This window comes from Camelus ferus, chromosome 3, assembly GCF_009834535.1.
Source record: "Camelus ferus isolate YT-003-E chromosome 3, BCGSAC_Cfer_1.0, whole genome shotgun sequence".
Lineage (NCBI taxonomy): Eukaryota > Metazoa > Chordata > Mammalia > Artiodactyla > Camelidae > Camelus > Camelus ferus.
The window spans coordinates 84375134-84393576 of NC_045698.1; the positions used below are offsets into that span (position 1 = coordinate 84375134).

At 41.2% G+C, this 18443-nt stretch overlaps 1 protein-coding gene across 6 annotated transcripts in view; it reads left to right on the forward strand.

Moving 5' to 3' along the window:
* The first annotated feature begins 14122 nt into the window (after positions 1–14122).
* The window catches only part of SNCAIP (synuclein alpha interacting protein), a 142674-nt gene continuing 138353 nt past the window's right edge, over positions 14123–18443 (forward strand). Inside the window, exons 1-2 of one of the 6 annotated variants that reach the window (XM_032476580.1) lie at positions 14123–14806; positions 15328–15448. The gene's annotated coding sequence lies outside the window, so the exon portion shown is untranslated. Of the gene's footprint in view, positions 14807–14911; positions 14963–15043; positions 15449–15515; positions 16090–18443 lie in introns of those variants that run through there. The other 5 variants (XM_032476579.1, XM_032476581.1, XM_032476582.1 and 2 more) reach the window with 5 other exon arrangements.

Genomic DNA, 18443 nt, shown 5'->3' on the forward strand with positions numbered 1-18443 from the left:
GGTGCCTGTAAATTTTCTTGATGATGCGCTAAAGCTAAGTAAAGCAAACAAAGGTCATCACCTATGGAAAAATTACAAACTACAGTGTTTAGATATAACTATGTCCAAAATGGTTGAATAGTCGGGAAAATCTGCTCCTGGTAACAGAATATTAGTTGGCTATTCCAAACTACTTTATAAAAGAACACAATGGAACTAGAAAGATTGAATAGAGAATAATCATTGGATTTAGGGAAATATTTGGAGGAAACATTACAGTCTGTGAAATGAATTTTTACTTACATGTAAGAAATATAGATAAATAGACCACCTTCTTCGTAAGAACCTTAGATTAACTTCTCTTCCCTATGCTCTTAATCAAAAATCACTTATGTTACATACTGCATTTTCAATAGCTGCTTGAAAAATAAGATTGAAATATTACACAGAACCTATACTCGTTAAAGGAAAAACAATCATAGTATGAAACAGGGAATTTGAAGGTATCAGAAAACATGGGACTGAATTAAAAGGACAAGGGAAAAAAGTAATAATTAAATGTTTTACTCAGTTGGAACAGCGCTGTCTTGTTCATCCCAGTTTGACCCCACTTGTGTTTCTTTTGGGTTCCCGTGTTGAACACAGGCATTTCACTGAGGTTCTATAGAAGCAGTTAGCACACCTACTTACTCAGGCGTCCTCTAAAAGGCAGGGCAGGTTAGCCATGGAGAGTGTGAGATGTAAGTGTGAGAAAGGTAATCAGTGAAATCCACATGTTTCAAACAACACTTTTCACTATGTCTCTTATAGAATGTGTCAAGAAACTGGTGTGTGTTGGAGAATGTTCCCTGGCAGAGCTTTCTTCCCCTGCTGTGGGGAGGAGACCTAAGGGCTGCTAAGTTATAGTTGCTGCTCTGTTAGGATATCCCGTCAAGTTTTCCTGTCAAAATGGCAGGAGGCAGAAGGCCAGGCTGAGTTGGTGCGGTAGGGCGCTGCCTCATAACGTGCTTTGAGCAGTTGGGTTGGGGTTTTTTTTGGCTTGTTTTATTGAAGTATAGCTGATTTACAATGTTGTTTAGTTTCTGATGTAGAGCATAGTGATTCAGTTATTCATGTATTATATTCTTTTTCATATTTTTCATTATAAGTTATTGCAAGATATTAAATATAGTTCCCTGTGCTATATATTAGGACCTTATTGTTTATTTTATATATAGTAGTTGGTATTTCTACAGCAGCTCTGTCACTGAATATCTCCCCTAAGAAAGTGCCTAAAAGCCCCACCATTCTACTCATTCCTTTTGCATAAGGAGGATATAATCAGATTCAGGAAGAGTCTCTTAGCTGCACGTATTACCCAAGAGATGTACCCACTAGTGACCGTCATTTGTATAGGTTTGTCAGCCTCACTCCAGATCCTGTTAGGATCCAAAGGGAGTGGGACACAAGACAAGTATATTTTAGTAGCACGTGTTAAGTGGAGACAGAAGGGTCTGAGATGTGGTACACAGCCCAAACCTAAGAACTTCGGTGTGGTCCCAGGCAACCCAGTCCAGTGAGAGGATAGTGGATTTCTAGAGGTGAGGGAAGTTATGGCCTATTTTGAGACATGGAGGGCACTCGAAGAGTGAAGTGAGGTGGTTGGTACCCAACATAAACTTGGCCTACCCCACAATTTCACAGTCAAGTACCGGCCTTAAGTAAGAAAGGGCTGCCTGTTTTGATGGCAGCCATTTATGACCCACTGATAATTGCCAAACAAAGTGAAATAGAACTCCGGTTGCCTTGGGCTTCAGGCCCTCTCCTGCATTTCAATGCCCAACAGGAATCTGCCATCAGGAGCTTCTCTTCCTTATCAGCAGAGAGGCAGGGCTTGCTGTTTTAACCGGCCACTGTTTTTTGCCACATAATCTGCTGCAGCTGGAGATCTCTCCATAAAATTGCCTCATATTATTTTCTCACTTTCAACAGAACTGAAGACAACAATAAAACAGAAGTGAAAGTAGATCCTGCTGCCTCTCTGGGGTCACAGGCAAGGTACCTGCACATCCTGTTCTGCTCAGGTTATCTGAGATTCAGTGTACACACCAGTCAGCACATTTTATCTCCCTGCTTCCAGACATAAAAGTGCCAGTGTAGAGAAAATTAAGCCTGGTGATAAACCACCACAAGAAGCAATCATTTTTTCAAGTTTTCTTGCCTGGAGAAGGTAGAAGAAAATATCACAAGTCATTAGATCAGGCTTCAGTAACCTGAAGTGTCATAAATAACACCTCTCACCCCCCAAAAGGGCTGATATTGTGTGCAGGTTTAATGATTCAAAAGCAAAAAGAAAGGACTGAACTATTTTTAAAACTCTCTAAGTTTCCTTGGAAAGGAATTCAAAGCAGAAGGTATAATAAATGAAGCCTGTCCACTGGCTGATTAAAGAGTAGCAATTGTATTGTCAATCCAGCCAGGAGTCCAATGCCCCCACAGAATTCAGAATTAGAGGTGCTTGTAAGCCTCTTGATCTAGACAAATGGACAACAGACATCTGCCTGAAGGTGAAGAACTGTTTTACTAACTGTCTTGTGTGGTAACTGACAGAGGCTGACAATGAAAATGGCAGAGATGTTAGGTTGAGGTCAGTCATCGGCCAAGACCTGTAGGCCTGGAGTGTGATGTGAATGTTACACACGAACACTAGGGAAGGCGACTGCGCGCATGTGTGATTGTGGGTGTAGCCTCACCGATCCCAGGTCAGAGAATTTATGTTGATATTTCTTTTGAGTCACACTTAAAATTGTGCCAAACTGCTGCCGGTTTCAACAGACCGTGTGTGTGTGTGTGTGTGTGTGTGTGTGTGTGTGCGCGCGCGCGCGCACGCACGCATGTGTACAAGGATGTGTACAAGATGGATATTTTAATTGCCCTTGCTCTGATCATTGGTTTGAAGTTTGTGATTAGGAAACAGTTGCAACAATAATAAAAAATGATCATAATTTTAAAATGGAGAGGAGGATAAGAACATACTGAAGGTTGTTTGTTATATTACTAGGTCTAACAGCAAAAGCAATAGAAAACAAAAAACTAGAGACAGACTCAATGTTCATCAATACACTGAAATATTAGTCAGTGATTAAAGTGAGATGGACTAATATGTTTTTGCATGAAAAGATGTCCATAAAATGCTTTTAATTGTTAAAAATGGAATTATTTTGGGAACAAAGTACATATTTTGATTCTGTTTTTTGTTAAAAGAAAAACAAATATTCTTTGATAGATGCAAGGAGGAGGACCTGGAAGACACACTTGAAGAATAGGTTTGAAATGTAGGGTTTGGATTTTTATTTTTTAATGACTTCACTTCTCTATTACTTACATTTTTTAAGAAAATGAGTACATATTGGTTTGTTGATTTTTGAAAACTCAATTTTTTATTTAAAAAGGTGGAAAATGGTGAAATAGAAAAAAACAATAGAGCTGAGAGGTATGGTTCAAAAATTTGCACTTTTGTATGCAGACCACCTCCTATACCAGGAACAGTTAATTTTATTGCAGTTTTTTAGGTTGTGTTCAACTGTAGTGGGTGAGTTAAGACTGATAGGCTCTTTAGAATTCCCATGTGTGTAATTTTTGCTAACACATTAAGAGAAAAGAGGAGAAATAATCTAATCATTCCTACTTTTCTTCTTTCTGTTCTTCATTTCGGGAGGCCCTATTATTCTTTCTTTTTTCCTTCCTTTCTTTTCTTTTTACACAGTTTTTATTTGTACTCAAACATACTGTATTAGTTATGAATATTTTGATTGTAAGAGATAGTAACCCAGCTCCAACCAGCTTATGCTGAAAAGGGGAGCTGGGTGGGAATTTTGTGATCATGTAAGTAAGAAATTCAGGGGCTTAAATTTTTTCATCAAAGTTTTCTTTCTTTTTACATTTCTCTGTACTACTTTTCTCTATATTGTCTTCATTCTCAGTCAGGCTGTCTTCTCAGGGTAGGAAAGGTGGCAGCCACACTCTCAAACCTTACATCACTCCTAGAGCTAACAACCCCAAGAAAACAGAAAAGAATGCCTCTTTTTTTTAAAAATTGAAGTATAGTCGACTTACAATGTTGTGTTAATTTCTGGTGTAAGGAATGCCTCTTTTTCAATAGTCCCAACCAATCCCCCCAACTTTGTGAATTGGCCATGGTAGAGAGGTTGGGAGACTCTGATTAGCTAGTCTTGGTCATGTGCCCATCCCTATGGCTAGGGAGGCAGGTCATGTGATAAACACATCTATCAACTGAGGAAGGGTGAGTTCCCAGAAGGAAAAGATAATAGCTATTCCAAGAAGGGAGAAGGTCTGCCAAGTAGGCAAAAACAATAGATACACATATATATACATGGGCTTTGAAACATGTCACATTCGTATGAAGAAGTAACAGAGCCTCCGTCATCTTCTTGGTCATCCTAAATTCTTGAAGGTCTTTCCTCTTTAAGTTTCTGTAAGTTCTTTTAAAAATCTCTGGCTGGATTGGAAGACATGATTGCCTATGTTCTTCTTCCCTTGTGCATCCTGTTATGAGCAAAAGACTCTTTCTTTGGTTTGCCCAACTGTCATTTGCCTTCCAATGATTTATCTCAAAGGGAAGCTGGTAAAATGAAAAATTCTGATTTTTAAAATACTTTGCGTGGAGGGTGGGGGTAGAAAATACACTGTTTCAGAGAGGGTTTTAAAAAATCTTGAGTTGGCGAGTTGTTGCATAAAAATAACTTATGTTCTTTTCCCTGAGCCAGCAGTCCTTTCAAAAAAGCAGGTGTTCCGGATACTAGAGATGACAAACAGCTTTATAACTAACACAAGGAAGAGCAGAGCACAGTGAACTTTCCTGCCAAGTGTTAAAGCCAAGGGCACAATATTCCAAAATGGACTTTTCTGTAACCATTTCAAAACAGGAGAAGCCAGAGGATTAGTAAAACAGTAAGTGTACGGTCTGGTCACTTTGAAGCCTGATATATTAGCTAGTTTGCTAAGGGTGTACATTTACACACATCTTTTCAAGGGAAAAGATTTTTCCTTCAGCCAAGTATGAAGACACAATAGTTTTGTTTTTTTTTCCCCCTATCCTCAGCTCATGCTAAGCATCATCAACATCTGTTGCCTAATCTACATGGAGCAGGGCTATTGTCATGAAATTTGAGGAATACCCGCTGGATGCCTTAGCTTACTGATTGTACGAGCTTATTTCTGCTGGTTTAGCTGCTGTTTTAGAGGAGGGGAAGGGAGGTTGGGCATAGGTTTGGAGAATTATGCATGCTCTCTTTTTAAAAAAGCACAAGCAATCTGGACAGTATATTTTGCAGCCCCTCAGTCACTGGCACAAGGATAATGTAATGTTTTGTTTTATTTTTTTATAATCCTGGTTTCCTTTTTTGAGAACATCTATAAAGCACATCAGTCATTTCTCTCCAACATTTATCAAGGAGTTTTTCTACCAAGCATCAATTTTTCTAGTGGTGTGTCACTGTCCCATCCATCTGTTGCCTTCCACTGAAACCTGAACTGGTTAGCCACCCTCTGACAACACTGCCATCCATTTTGACAGAACAGTTTCGGATGGATTGGAGGGAGCAGGTATGATGTGGGTGATTTTTCACCTTCCCTATAGCTGAGCTGTCCAATAGAAATACAATGCAAGTGAAATATTTGATTTTAAGTTTTGAAGGAGCTGGATTTAAAAAGATTATAGGTGATATTAATGTTCAATATATTATTTAATCCAGTGTATCCCAACATGATACAATTTTAATGAGATATTTACAGCCTTCTGCCCTAAGACTTTGAGGTCCAGTCTGTATAACACACTTCCAGCACATCTCAATTTGATCGAACCACAGTTCAGGTGCTCAGTAACTACTTCTGGTTGGGGGCTACTGTATGGAGCAGGGTAGCCCTGGAGGAATCCTTGAGGCTATACTCATGCCATTTGCTGTGGACCTGTTGTGCTTTTATATAGTATTACATAGTTCTGGGTAGTTCAGGATGCTGGGAACAATAGATTTTTTTTTTCAAAAGTTCTCATTTCCTCAAATCTGTACCAAGATTCCATGTTTTTCCCCCTAGTCAATGTAGCTACTAAAATCCATTGCCAAGGTTATGACAGATTTTAGGAAATGTGGTAACATAGTATTGAGGAGAAGCGCTCCAAATTTCTAGGTTACAATTCTTAAGTAAAATTCCATTTTAGATAGCAAAATGTTTAAAATGCAACTACCTGATTATTTATGATTCTCATAGACTTCTGCACCACTTTCATGATTTCTTTCTACCTGACTTGCTCTTAAGTGTATTTTGTATTCTAGTCTCAATTCTCCCATGTTGTGAAACAATTAATATCCTTTCTACCTTGGCTACACGTTTCTAACGGCACCATTTGATCCTCACACCAGGAAGTGCGCCGGAGGAGTTTTCACTTTCTTTGAAGACTTGCTGTCTAGGGATGCACACTATGCAGTGATATTGTTCTCATAGATGCTTTGCAAGCACTCTAATGTGTCAACTTTTCCACTCTTGTTTCCTGAATATATGGTTAATGGTGGTGTTGATGATTGATTTTGTTTTTGTATGTGTGTGGTATCTGTTCAAAGGTGGGTTGCATTTGGTCCTCCTTAAATAACTTAGGTATTTGAGAAGTAATCCAAATACTCTTTCAGTTTCTATGTGGTTGGTGGAAGGATACTCAGAGCAAGCTGTTTCCTCTGCCTGGAGCTCTTGTCCCACTAGTCAATGGTTGGCCTCTTTTCTTTCCTCAGACTTCAGAGACCTTCCCCGATCACCCGACATTGTATTAGATCCTCTCTTTGTTTTTCGCCAGCAACCTGTTTTTGCCTTCAGAGCTCTTGTCAACACTGAAATATACTTGTTTATCGACTGTCTATAAGGTCAGTCTGATGTCTCTGTTCTGTCCACTCCAGTATATCCTGACAACTCACACAGTGCCCAGTGCACAGCAAGTGCTCAAAAATATTTGCTGAATAAGTGTGTGACAAAATACTTTGCATTTTGCCACAAACTATTTTCCATTTATATCACTTTAATGTAAACGTATCAAAATCATATTGACAACCCTAGAGTTAAATGCTGATGATATGCCGCTCACTAAAAATGTTTCGATTTTTAAAAAATATTTTCTCTTCATCTGCTCTTGAATTCTTAGTCAAATCACCATTGGAGGTCTGGATAGAACATTAAATGCTATTTACAAACCAAAGTTAAATATCAAAGTAGAGGATATAATTTGTTTTAAATTTTAAATTGTCGGAGAACCAATGGCAATACTTAAACACGAACAGAGAAGCTTTCTAAATAATATTTCACATAATCTAAATGATTATAATAAAAGTAGGGGTGTGGACAACTATACACATACCATAAAGGAATTCAGGACATACTATTATTGTGATGTGTTCAATTGTAAGTTTTCATAGAATGTTAGCTTATTTAATTCTAATAACAATCTTTCTAGTGGGTACTGTTAACATCCCACTTTTTAGCTGTGGAAACTGAGGCCTGGACACATTAGGTAACTTTGAAAGGTATGAAGGGAAGCTGGGATTTAAACCCAGCAAGTTTGACTCCTAGATCAGAGTGCTTAACCTCTATACAGCAGGGCTGCCTTGGACTTTGAGTTTAAAAGCATTTAGTCTATCAACAATTACATCTTTCTCTGTTCTTCCCACAAACCACCTTTAAAACATTTCCCATGATTTACAAGGACCGTTTTTCATCAGCCGTCAGCTTTTCTCATCCAGTTCAATATGCATTTAGCTTTTCTCTCCTTGTTTTCTTCTAAAGAGGACCATATGTCCCCAGGCCAAGGAATTGGAAACTGGAAGCTATAAATTTGTGGAAGAAAGTAAAACTCACAAGACAGTCATATCTAAGAGGATTGAAAAATCTTACTTCATTTTCAGAACTAGTCTTTCTTCCCAAAAGCTGTTTGGAAATAGGATTTATTCTGGTCTGGAACAGTGGGGATTATAATTACTTGTGCATTCCATTCACTGACAGCTTTCTTTGGCTACTTAGAGGTCACCAATTTTAATGTCTTTGCATGGCTTATCCAAGGGGAAAAGTTTCTGTTCTATTAATCCACTAGAAGCTGCTTAAAGATAAAGTCAGAGACCAGTCCATTTATAGCTTTAATCCTCACAAAATCTAAATCACTTTATTCCATTTCATAGTCGTGAGCATCATCTGTAGAGCTGTCCAACCATCTCCAGTGCATGTTTTTGGTGTTGAGGTAGAACAGGTGAGAAAAAAGGTAAATTACTTGTAAAGACAACAGAGACTCTGAATCCAAGCACATATATATCATAGTAGTATTCAAAGCACAGATTAGATGCTGTAGTAAAATCATTATGAAAATGTAGATGAGAGACTTTGTAGTTGCCTATAGGAACAGGTGCAATTATACATACAGTTTGGTTACAATTGGTAAGTAATCAATGGAATGCATTTTCATAGGTTTCATATTCCGTGACAGGTCCTTGTGAACATGGCATGGTGTTCAGAAGTTGAACATTCCTCTTCAGATCATTTCACCATGCTCAGCTGACCCCCGCTCCTTTTTAAGACAACCTCATCAAATTCATTCCAAATACCGAAACCTCCAGTTAGAAATTTAATGTTTATGCACACATGTGAAACCTCTGGTGTCTAAACGTGCCCTTGCCTACAGATACTCCATGTTTACAGAATATGAACTTTACAAGACCTCTCAGCCATAGTTTTCCAATCTTAAGTGAGTTTTCTCTTTTTCCCTTGCAAATGGAAAAAAAAAGCAGGACAATTTGCAGTCAGGATCAGATGGTCTGAGATAATGTTTGGTTTTATGCACATTGGCCTGTATCAGAGAATCATTCCTGGGAGAGAAACTACAGTTGTCATGCCTTGAGAGAGTCTTTCTCTCTCTTTCTCTCTGTCTCTCTCTCCCCCTCCTTCTCTATTAAGAAGTCTTTAATCTGTGAGGTACACCAGTTGTTGAAACCACCCATCCTGGGCCTGCATCTCAGAAATTATCTGTCGTATTGGCCCAAGATGGAAAGTAGCGTAACCTAGCAGGAAAATTACTAATTTAGCAGCTCTGGAAAATATATTAATCCCATGGTATAGCATAGAGTATGCCAAGGCTGAATATTAAGTGACTAAGAGATTGTTATATACACATGTCATGTTTTAAAAGCAATTATGCTGATCATTTATCCCAAACTAAGTTGAATCCTCTGATGTAGGAGTGCTATTTATTTCACCAATAGAAAAAGCAAATCTAAGAAAAAGTTGAATAGTAAGACTGTACAATTCAAAAGGCTTTAAACACACCTTAGTTTTTGTTGTAGAGTATTAAGAATTTCCTTTAGAGATAAAAATGTTAGATGTGAAAGTCTGCTTAGAAATAACCATTTTATGGTTCAGTAACAGATACATGACATCAATTCACATCAGTGACTAGAGTAGCTTTTAATGAAGATGAAAAAAAGAGACTAGAATTTAAAAGGGGGAAAGGATGGTATTAAAGACAAATACCAGACAAGTACGATTGATTTTATTAAGGCTCTTGGAATAGAATGAGCACCCTAAATCTGAATATCAGAATGTTTTTGCTGGTGCTGTTGTGTTAGACTTTTATAGGGATGAACAGACAAGTTACAGGTGGGCTGACTCACATTTGGAATTGTTCTTTAATCAGGGTAAGTGTAGGTCAGTTAGCTGAACAGGAAATGTTTTTCTCTGTGTCTAGCAAGTTTCAGAGGGACACAGTTCTAATCTCAGCTTTTCATTCATGAGACAAAGAATGGGAAGTTGGAGGGCCTGTGTCTGGTCTTGTCAGCATGTTCAGGCAGAAAGGGAAAAGTCTATGTTTGGCTTTGACGTAGGTAAACAAGGGAGTCACGTGTGAATTTTATGGAGTCTTGAGAAAGAGTGGACAGTGAGTTGGGGACGTGGCTCTCTGTGGTAAGCCATTTCCCAGAACACAAAAAGGTAGCGGTATTTCTCAACCATTGCTGATTTCTGGGAGCACACGCCTCAGGCAGATTTCTCCATTGTAACAGCAAACCAATTCAGACTGGAGGCGCCAACAGGGAGATGTGATATGACCCAAAGGAAGTCAATTCAAATAGATGTGAAGGCATGGAGTCACCCTGTGAGGAAAAAGGCTTTCCATAAAAAGTATCCAGGAAAAAGTGATCTATTGAAGACGATGTGGGTAGAATCCCTAGGAAAAGAGACCAATCCACTGGGCTCAGGTTGTTGTTGAAATATGACTTTTCAATCAAAACTGAAGGTGTGTAGAGGAGGCTTAAAAATAGGCAGAGGGTCTTTCAGGGCCAACGTGAAGAGTGAGCCCAAGTCAACCTCAGGCAGAATAAACCTACGGAGACCCAACTACCAGGTTAAAGTAAATGTAGTTAAATCCAGCCGTGAAACGTATACACTGCCTGTCCAAACAGAGTTTGGATCCAGAGTTCTTCTAGGTATCCCGGCAGCTTTACAGCAGCTTTTGCTCCCTGCTAGTGGCTCTTTACGGAAGAGAAGCACAGGGGAAAGATCCTGGTCCTAAATCAGTTGATTTACCAAAACCCCTTAATCCCTCATAGATAGTTTCTTTGTTTTCACCCCAGGCTGTCTCAGAACACATGGCAAGACACTCATTCATCTAATTGTATTTTTGCACATGGTTTAATTTTTTCCATTTAAAAATACCAACAACAAAATTTCCAATGACCTGTAAAAACACGTAAAGCACAGTATCCCAGGATAATCTCAGTGAATCAGATTAACAATGCGTAAAATTTCTTCTATACCAAATGTTTAAGTTGCTATATTCTAACTTTATTCTCCCCAAGTCTAACTTTATAAGAAGTGCTAAGATAAGCAAAAGGCTACAACTTGCTCCAAGAAGAGAAAAAAGAAGAAATATTGAAAGGAAAAAATCACTAGAAAGTGAAGAAATGACCATAGAAAACCGATCAGGCGAGGAATGATAAATTCCTAGTCACACTCAGCTCAGATACACTAAGACCTACAGGTGCAGCAAAGATGAGTATTGTCTAAAGAAATCAAAGATAAGGAGGTGTGTACTGGGGAAAGGAGGCGGGGAGAATGAGTGAGCATGTCCTATAACCAGGTGCAAAACTGGGTAAACCCATGTGTTTCTATAATCATTCCTTTCTCTGTGAAACTCAAAAATGTTCAAAAACTGGGCTTCTAATCATTCTTTGTTACATTTCTTTGCTTTTGATTTTGTAGTTATTTCAGAAATTACAATTGCTATAGAATTTAGACTTCTGTTCCTCATCTATTTCCATACTTCAGCTCTATGGCTTTTTGTAAAATACGTGGAGAAATTTCTCCTGTTTCATAAGATCTACAGTGAAGTATGATAAGTTCATCCATCTTCATCTTATTATTTACCAAATATCTGGGTATATTGTAGAATGCATTTCCTTGTCCTCTTGTGAGTAGTGGAGCCACATAACTCATTCTGGCCAATGATTTGTGAGCAGAAGTGACTTGTGTGACTTCTGAGCTGGAACATTTAATTCCTGGTATAAGACCCTCAAGTTTTTTCCCCCGCTAGAGTGATCAGCAATATTGTTGTTAGTGGCTGTTTCATTAGGCTTGAATCTTAAGGTGAAAAAGACATGAAGCAGAGATGCAGCTGACCTGGAACTGTCACGTAGCGAGAACAAGAAATACATTTGAAATAATCTATGGAAGTTTCAGGTTGTTGTTGCATGAGTGTTTATTACCACACCATAACCTAACCTATTATGACTGATACAATCACATTTGTATAAGAATTGTGATCATATTCTTGATATACATAGCTTATAATTACTTATATAAATTTGTACAGCAAATGAAGCAAACTTGACGCCAGAATAAAAGAACAGTCTGACCCAACTGAATGATAAGTCCCAACCAGAAGTCAAAAAGGATCTCAAACAGGGCTGTCTTTAATGATCCAGACTCTGCAATGAGAATTGAAAATCTGAGCCTTTAATACAGAGTTAGATGTTTTATTAAGCAAGTCTACACTTAAAGAATAGGAGGAAAAAAAAAGGATAGTGTCTGCTTGATCACTGGCAGTATTGTAGCAGGCTTATCCAATTTCTGTAGCACAATAAAGAAATATTATGGAAACTGGGTAAAAAGAAAGAAGCAGATGTTTAATTCTAATAATTGAATGAATAATTACATGGCAGCTCTTTGGCAGATGATATACAGTGCAATGAACTTCTGTACTAATTATTTTCAGTAGCTAACTCTTGAATATAAAAATCTGCTGTGTCGAAGATCCAAATATGAGTAGTATGAACTCCCTGGCATTTGATGGGAACTGAGAATTGAATGGGAGGGGATAAGAAATGGACATGAAGCAGAACAATGCTAAGTGCACACTCCATGCTGTGACAGGCATGGAATTCTAAAAAGGGGTAAATCATCTAGTGGTTATGGCTGCTAAACCAGTCCATTGGTACTAACTAGCCTATAGAGGCAGTTGCTTGAATAGAAAACTGAGTATCAGAGACTAGTTGGTAATAAGAAGTGACTGAAGAACTAGGGAGAGCAGTTAAAAGTCAATGTTGTGTTGAGGAAGCTGGCTTTTTTGCCATCCAATCTAAAATCTAGCAGCTCTGTTTCAACCCAATTACTTCACTACTTCCACACTTCGGTATATCAATACTGTGGTTTAGGATTTGGCAGGACTTTGCACAGGAGAAGCAAACCAACAAACAGTCCAAGTAAAAGCAAACTTACCGCTTATGTGGGAAAGTGTGTAAAAGCATAAGTTTTAATCACAGTGTAAAAATAATCACATGGAAACAATGGTAAATATGTGATCAAAAACATGTTAGCAACAGAATAAACCATAACAAAAGAACTATAAAAAACAAGAAAATATCTGAAACATCTCAGAGATTGCTCTTTTAGAATACAGTATGCTATTCCTTTGGCTGCACAAAAAGATAATTTTCTTTCCTGGGGCCACCCAGTTTCTATCCATGCAGCATAATCAAGCTCGTTCTTTTGTTGTTGTTGTTTTTAATGGAGGTACTAGGGATTGAATGCAGGACCTCACACATGTTAACCATGGGCTCCACCACTGAGCTATGCCCAGTCCCAAGCCTGTTTTCTTGTTGTACCATTTACATTGAGTTAACACCTGGTTCACTGTTACAGCTAAGATGTTTGGGCAGTTGGAAGGAGATGTCCACTTACAATTCTTCAAAAAATTACTCCTTCAATAAGTTAAATTTTGATTTTTAAAAAGCAGGCTCTCAAAATATTTAAGAGGATGGTAATAAAAGAATGTTGTGTATAGAACATATTGAGGGTGACACCAATTCCATCAATATCTACTGGATAGAAGCAAGATGTGCTTTTCTCTGAGTTTATATGAGGCGGAAAAAAAAAGGCACTTTTATTTTAACCAGATGTGAAAGAATTAAACCCAATATTTTCAAGTATTTTTAGTGCCATATGATGTCATCTGATTTTATATTTTCTGAGGGATGTGTATTTTTAAAAATGCAAAGACACTTTCCATGTATGTACTTAAAGTCTCATATATGATAAATTACAATAAACAAATTACAACACTGCAGAACATGCTTTTGGCTGTTCATGTCAGAAAGCAGAGAGAAATTTAGTTTCTCAGTAGGAAATGTATTAAAAGCATGTGAAATGTCTTCTGCTGGCCTTCAAGGTAGTCCTCATTTCAGTGACTATTGTACTTGTCCAGATATGTCCTTGGCAAAGATTACCTCATGCCATGTCCTCCAAATAGTACAATGGCTTCTTTCCTGAAATGCCAAGCAAAGCAGCCCCTGCATCACACAGGCACTGCGGGCAGTATTACGTTAGTCATTGAAGGCGCCGCCGTTTTTAAACAACTAGGTCCTTCCTTTTTTATTGGTAATGTTTTCAGTGGCAGTCTTACACACGATACACATCCCCATTGCCACTAACTCTGATAAGGCTTAATTTCCCAGCACTGTGACGCCACTCTTATCCTCTGGAACTGGCGAGGGAATGAGGACGCCCCTAAACAGATAGAGGAGAACTTACTTCCTCACACTTTTTTTCTGGAGGGGCAACAGGCCAGCAGTCACAAGCTGGAGCAAGAGTGTGGCCCTCCATGGCTTTGCTGAGTGAGCTTCTCACAGACATCTCTCCCGGGAAAGAGATTTCTTAAAACCCATTTAAAGCTTTCCAAAGGGCAAAAGCGAGATGATGCTGAGCCAATGTTACCATAAATGCTTCCACTCCTCCTAATTTCATCTCGGAAATAAGGAAGGAAAGAGGCAGTCACCACTGCTGACTTGCCGATGTCTCATCCAGCAGCTCCCCACCCGCTCCCAATTAAGAAAGAGACGCTAAGAGCGAAGTTAATATTACTGCAGGGCCGTCGGTATATTAAAGGTTGTTGAATTAAAAAGCCATTAGTTCAGACCAAAGTCTCCTCCATCCACCACCCACACTTGAGCATAGAACATTCCAGGCAAAGCCCCCTTGCCCTTCCCTCCTTGGCGAAGTCCTCGAGGGTGGGCAGCTCGGCGGGCGGGGTGGGGGGTGGGGGGTGGGTGGAGAGCGGAGGGAAGGGAACGCTGGAGGTGAAGACTCGGTGCCAACGCAAAGCACTCCGCCAGGAGCTTCTGAAGCACAACAGTCTCCCAGGACCGTGCCCACGTTCCGCTTCCCTCCTTCCCGAGACTCTTCCCGGCTTAGGCTGGAACCGCGGGATGGTCTGGGGACTAATGAGGTGGCAGCGGCTGATGCAGGGATCACGGTGAGGGGAGATTTCATCTCGCTGGGAGAGGCACTAAGGGAGGGTGGGGGAGCGGAGGAGAATGAGGGAAGCGGGGGCAAAAAGTAGGAGGGGAGGGGAAGGGAGGAGAAAGCCAGTGGAGCAGCGGCGAAGGCAGCAGAGGTACAGGAGCGAAAGGTGAGGAAGAAAGAGCAGGTTCTCGGAACGGCGCCGGCGGGTGGGCGGGGGTCGGGGGCGAGGAGGCGGCGCTGCCGGGGCGGGGGCCGCCGCGGGGAGGGCGGGGAGGGTCGCCGTCAGTCAGGCCGAGCGGGCTCGCGGGCCGGGGGGCGGGGGCCGGGCGCACAGCAGCGCGAGGGCGCGGCAGCTCCGGCACCCCGGGTTGTGGTGGCCGCGCCCCGGTCCCGGCGGTGCGCCCTTGCCGCGCTCCGCGTCCCTCCGCGCCCGCCGCCCCGGGGCTACCCCCGCCCGCGCGCGCCCGTTGGGGGGCCCGGGGAGCGGCGCCGGCGGCCCGGCCGCATTGTGACGTAGCGGGGCCGCGGCAGCGCCTCTGCCGCCAGCCCGCTTCTGCTGAGAAGGTTTCAGCTCCCGCCGCTGCCGTCCGTCCGTCAGTCCATCCGTCGGTCGGTCCACGCTTTGGAGCCGCCGCAGTGCCCAGAGCCCGGGGTGAGTCCAGGTCTGGGGCGGGAGCCGCGGGGAGGCGGGGGACGGCGGCGCGGGCGGCTGAGCCTTTCCAAGTTTGCACTGGGCGACCTGGGAGGGTATCGCCCCGGCTCCCCCCCGGAGCCCCGGGCCCCCTTTGTGCCGCGAGTCCGGGCTGCTCGAGAAGCGGCGGCGCCTCTGCAGAAAGGGTTTAGGGGGAGGTCTCTATAGTAACGGCGGCGGCGGCAGCCAAGCGGCTGCTCTCCTTGGGGGAGGGGGAACGGCCCCTGCCTCAATTTCCAAAGGATTGTTCTTTTTATTTGTCCATTCCGTGTGGTGACTGTTCTTGCTGCCACCTCGGATCGTATCGGAGGCAGGGATGGGCAGTGCCGCGGCTCCTAAGAGCTGAGATATCGAGGGTCGAAGTAACAGTAGTAGCAACAGTACCACCAACAACAATAATCGCAAAAGCGGACGCCTGGGGTTGTTACTGCCCAAGGGGAGCCGCTCGCTCGTCCCCCAGCTCCCTGGCTGCCCGTCCTGGCCCAGGAACCGACCGCCACCCTCCGGCGCTATCCTGCGTCCCGGGCTCGTCCGTGTCATTTGTAGCCGGGAATGTTTCTCTCTTGGCCTTCTTTCGTGGTGATGACTTTCGTCTGCAGGTGGTAAGTGAGGTGAACTGGTATTTGGCTATTGTCAAATGCCACGTTTTGTTTATTTCATTTTTACGAAAAGAAAAGAGGGAAAATTATGAGCTATTACTGGCAGCCATACAGTTTCCACAGGAAATACTAGCATTCTTTGAGGAACACGCTACTGCTCACAGCGAAGAAAGTCTTTAGGAAACAAAAAGGCAATAGCATTGTTGCTCATTTTCAATGGACCGCTAGGAAGGGGGGAAACGTGGTGTTTTTTCCTGTGGGAACAGGCTTTCCTTGGGAAAGTTAATTAAGGAAGCTTACTGTTGGTGGCGGTTTTTCACTTGCTGGTGGCTGGGGCCCACTCCTGTTGGCTTTTACTGACAAGTGCCCATCACAGAGCCCAGAGGAAGGGAGAACCACTGCAGGACAGTCTCACCACACACCACGTGCTGTGGATCCCAGCCAGGGTGCAGTTTGCAAAATGAAATAAGGGCTGTCTGGGGAGGTTTATGAGGATTACATGTGTGCAGAGTACGTCAGTTCTCCAAGGTGTCACTCTAAACACGTAATTTTCAAGCATGGCTTTCCTTGCTGAATCGGCAGGAAGGCAAAAACCTATTTCTCTCATTATGGAGCAGACGTCCCAGTTGGGAATGGGCTGAAATCTGTATTTCATTTGTACACATTGAAATTGTAAATGGCAAAGAGAACAAGGTGTAGGAAAGCAGTATGCTGATGTGTTCACATCTGGGAGAGAATGTCTGTTGGGTATTTCTGATGCATCTCAATGTTAAACTACATTCGACCTGGTTAGAGTCTAGGGAGACACCTTTAAGGTGTCCTTAAAACTATTTGAAAAGGTGTGACATTTTTGTCACCATCACAGAAGTCTCTCTGGAAGGCAGTATTAACTGAAGATTACCCATAACCAAATATATAGGAGCTCCAAGTCGAGAAACAGGAAGAAGGTGGTGCTTCTTTTAAGGATCTTTGGACCTCTCAGTTAGAAATAAAAAATTTAAAAAAAAAAGGGATACAATTTTGAATATAAACTTCATTTTCTCTATACCTAGCATTTCCTGAGGAAAGGTTACAAGATGGTAGATTTGAAATGATGCTGCATTTATTGATTTGACATTTGCCGTGTATTGATGTCCAAAGGGAAGTGATTGAAGCAAATAATTTCTGTGTCTACTGTGTCACAGCTTTGTTGATTCTGAGCAGTTATTCTGATGCAGGTGTACAGTGGAAATGCAGATTAGAGGCCAGGAAACTTTGTGTGCTCTGTTGTTGTGGAAGGAACTGCAGCGGTACTTCACCACTTGTAAGCAGAGGAAAACCCACATAAACATCTAGTACAAATAAATGATCTTTGATATTATCAGAGAAAGCCTGGAGCCATTTTTCTTGCCAGATTGAAGGCATTTCTTGTCAAAAGAGGACATCCCCCAAGGAGCAGGTGCATCATTATGAGAAACACTAGGGAATTTCTCTTTTAAATGCAAAATCTAATTGAACAGCAACAAGAGAATCAGTGACACTCTTAGAATAGAAACCTTGTTTTTGGCAGTCTGTCAGCTTAGGGTTGCAAACCAAATAGGAGAAATATGTGTTTTGGAAGAAAAATAATTTCCTGATGGAAATCAAACATTTGCTTCTGTGAAATTTTTACCTTTATATACTTGTTTCCTTGTGCTTCTTAGATGGTGTGTGGATTCTGCTTATAAGAAGTAATTTTCTGAAAATGAATCAATGAAATGGTTACTTATGTGATATGCACCCTGCATGATTTTATACTTATATGGGTTAGATAACTAGATTTTATATTTTATGGTTTGTACCTAACCATCTCTTTTTTTAAGCTTTTAAAGTTAATGATCAAAATATATGTGGAAATGATGAATGTTGATTGCTATGACTCACGGCTGGGCCCCTGGAAAAGTACTGATTGATTCCTAAATAGTCATTATGCATTCACTCTGTACATACATGGGTCATAAAAATAACATGCAGAGTCTTCTCACATGGAACTTACAAGGGGGTGAATAGGACACATGAAAAATTAAATAAGGGTACAAAACATGAAAAAAGATATTTCATAATTGAGTGTCCAAGACACTGAGTAGTAATTGAAAAGGAATTCCTGGGTTGGGGGGAGGATACAGCTCAGTGGCAGAACGCTTAGCATGCACAAGGTTGTGGGTTCAATCCCCAGTACCTCCATTTAAAAATAAATAAATAAATAAGTAAACCGAATTACCCCCCCAAAAAGCAATTTCTAGAAGAAAGTAACCAAATCAGCTTAGATATTTTATCAGTTATCCATTGCTACCTAACAAATCACCCCCAGATGTAGTTGCTTAAAACAACCCCTACAG